At 39.9% G+C, this 3,175-nt stretch overlaps 1 long non-coding RNA gene across 1 annotated transcript in view; it reads right to left on the bottom strand.

Moving 5' to 3' along the window:
* Nucleotides 1–2,780: 2,780 nt before the first annotated feature.
* Nucleotides 2,781–3,175, bottom strand: part of LOC145463855 (uncharacterized) — a 3,055-nt gene continuing 2,660 nt past the window's right edge. The window contains exon 2 of the long non-coding RNA XR_014041365.1: nucleotides 2,781–3,175. This exon is cut by the window's right edge and continues 315 nt beyond it. This is a non-coding gene — a long non-coding RNA (uncharacterized LOC145463855).

The following is a 3,175-nucleotide window of genomic DNA, read 5'->3' on the forward strand; positions in this document are numbered from 1 at the left end:
ATCATAAAGTCTCGATAAACCCGTAAGTCATCAGCACGTTTTAAAGAATCAAAATGTGTTCTGAAACTTCGAAGGCAGCTGATATACCGTAATCGTGTTATCGGCGTTCGAAGTCAGATCGAGCCCGGCAGCAAAGTCCAAGAGCAGTTCTTGCCAAAGAAAAATACCCTCTGGTGAGTCGTGGCCCATTTGCCAAGCGTTGCTAGCGTCAAAGTTTGGAAAGCGAGAACTGGTTTTAGACATAAAATTTGTCTTGTATCGACCGCCATGTTTTCCCGCGCACGAGGTGTAAAGATCCTTCCCGGCATGCATTGCGATCACGTTCTGCGGACGTTTCTCCAACTGGTAACTAGATTGTTTAAACATAAGAATGGCCAACAAGAAGATCTGTTAGATCTTATAACCGCGCTTTTAAAATTTAACTGTTTTCTTAGTACTACAGTCGCAACGCAGTGCATATTCCAAAGCAATCTTTGATGATTCATTGATTACTGTAGACATCACAGCACTTGATCGACATAAACTCTATTATCGCACCATCAGTCGTAGCCGTTGTGACATCTCCGATGACGTAATAGTCTTAATCTGGAAGTTTCTTCGGGATATGTATGGGCATGAAGATACGAACACTATTACAAACCGCTTTCTTTCTTTAAAGTCACGATTAAATTTAATTGTTTTTTTCCCTTGAGTTAAGGGTTAGCAAAGAAGTCACACGAGTCACATAATTCAAGAATTGCGTTATCTACGGCTATCTTTAGTACGGTGGTTATTTCCCTATCAATAACGTAATCTTTGCACGTTCTGACACGTTCTTTGCTTGGCTTCCAAACATTTAATTTTCTTTCCGATCTATGAATTCGCTGCGATGAAACAGTCAAAGGATTTACTTCATTTGCCTAAAACCGCAAGAAATACTCGCAAAATTACAAATAAATTAATCACCGTCGCTTCTGCCGAAATAAACTTGCAAAGTAAACACGATCTTATTTGTCACGTAGCGAAAGTGAAAGCTGCAACGTCAGCGCATTCCATGGCTGACGTAATACCTTTTTTCAGCGTATTTATTATTCCCTTTAAATCCAACGCTTTGATAAAGCGAAAAGAAAATATATTTTACCCACAAAAAAGAAAACAATATCCGTAAAATTGTTCGTGTGTTTATGTTTTAACAGCTTCTGGCGGAAAAACATCACACGTTGCGTGACTCAAAGTTTGGCCGAGCGGAGGTCTGCGTCTGGTCACCGACAAAAAAAATACAAAAAAAAAAAAATAAACCACGGGTAAACCTAGAACCGCGCTCGGCCCATGGCCGCGCGGTTAACAAGTAGCGATCGATTGTAACATAGATCTGTGATCCAGGTTGCGTTGATTTTATTTCAAATCGGCATGATTTGTAGTGTTTTGAGCTTCTGGGATCAGCGGACATGCAGATGTATGGAGACCCGTACGTTGCGGAGAAGAGTTAATCTGTTAATCTGTCGGCCCTATTTATAGCGCGTTTTCACGTGAAATCAACATCATTGAGCTTATAAGTTGCGTGAAATTACCGTTTGCTGTTTTCTAAGTGAAACTAGCATCCTTACCGTCAAGCGTTAACGTGAAATCAACATTTTAACCTATTTAGACCTGAAATTAACATCATTGAGCTTATGCGCTGCGTGAAATTGACATTTTGCTGGTTTCTAAGTGAAACCAACATCCTTGCCGTCAAGCGTTAACGTGAAATCAACATTTTAACCTATTTAGACCTGAAATCAACATCATTGAGCTTATGCGCTGCGTGAAATTGACATTTTGTTGGTTTCTAAGTGAAATCAACCTCCTTGCTGTCACGCGTTAACGTGAAATCAACATCATTGAGCTTATAAGTTGCGTGAAATTACCGTTTGCTGTTTTCTAAGTGAAACTAGCATCCTTACCGTCAAGCGTTAACGTGAAATCAACATTTTAACCTATTTAGACCTGAAATTAACATCATTGAGCTTATGCGCTGCGTGAAATTGACATTTTGCTGGTTTCTAAGTGAAACCAACATCCTTGCCGTTACGCGTTAACGTGAAATCAACATTTTAACCTATTTAGACCTGAAATCAACATCATTGAGCTTATGCATTGCGTGAAATTGACATTTTGCTCGTTTCTAAGAGAAATCAACCTCCTTGCTGTCACGCGTTAACGTGAAATCAACATTTAAACCTTTTTTGACCTAAAATCAACATTTTTGAGCTTATGCGTTGCGTGAAATTGACATTTTGCTGCTTTCTAAGTGAAATCAAAGTCCTTGCGGACGCGGCGGGCCGATCCTTTGTTATGATAAACCGAGGCGAGACTTCGACTTATAACAAAGGCTTGGCTTGGCTATTATAACAAAGGATCGGCTCTGTTTATCATAACAAAGGCCCGGCTTCGTTTATTTGAAGACCTCGGCGGGAAAAGGGCGCTAGGTATTTTAATCAAAAGTGAACTTTGTCGAAAACGCTCCATTAATTTCGCATGCAGTTTTGTTTAGGTATGTTTAACAATGTCCCGTAGTTTTTCCGCTAAGCTTCGCTTCGTTTTCGAGATATTGCGTATGCAGAAAAACCACTCGGTTTTCCTAGCGGCGTCTTTATTAAAACGAAGCAAAAACCAGCGACAAAAATACAGGACCACGTTTTTCTATTACATTGAAGACCACATGCAAAAATTCAAGCCCTTTCGCGAAATTTTTTTTTCCACCCAAATCGTCACTTAGCATGGTTTTGCACTCACCCCTTCAATTATTAATCAACCGGGTAGTCATGAGGTTCTGCACATAGACTTGTTTAAGTGTTGTTTTTCCCTGACAATTGCTGTAACAGTTCAGGATCAGCTGTGAAGAGGCACCAGCAAAACTCAAACACCCCTTTTAAAGCATACATAATCCTAAAAAGAAAGAGTGATTCTTCAAAGCTTCAACCAATCAGAGCTCGTAGTAAGATTCTAAACAAGTCTACACCATAGGTATGGAATTTTAGGGGCTAAAATACAAACATTTCTCTTCTACAAAACAGCGCCACTAAAAGAACGCAATGAAGGTTGGCTGTATTTGAAGAACCACAGGGGGTATGACTAGTCTGTGAATGCTTTGGAAGTTCTTACCATGTCCTTATAACAAAGCAAATTCAGGAGCATCATCTGGTGCCTTTCGCTC

The sequence above is a fragment of the Orbicella franksi genome, chromosome 12 (genome assembly GCF_964199315.1).
Source record: "Orbicella franksi chromosome 12, jaOrbFran1.1, whole genome shotgun sequence".
NCBI lineage: Eukaryota > Metazoa > Cnidaria > Anthozoa > Scleractinia > Merulinidae > Orbicella > Orbicella franksi.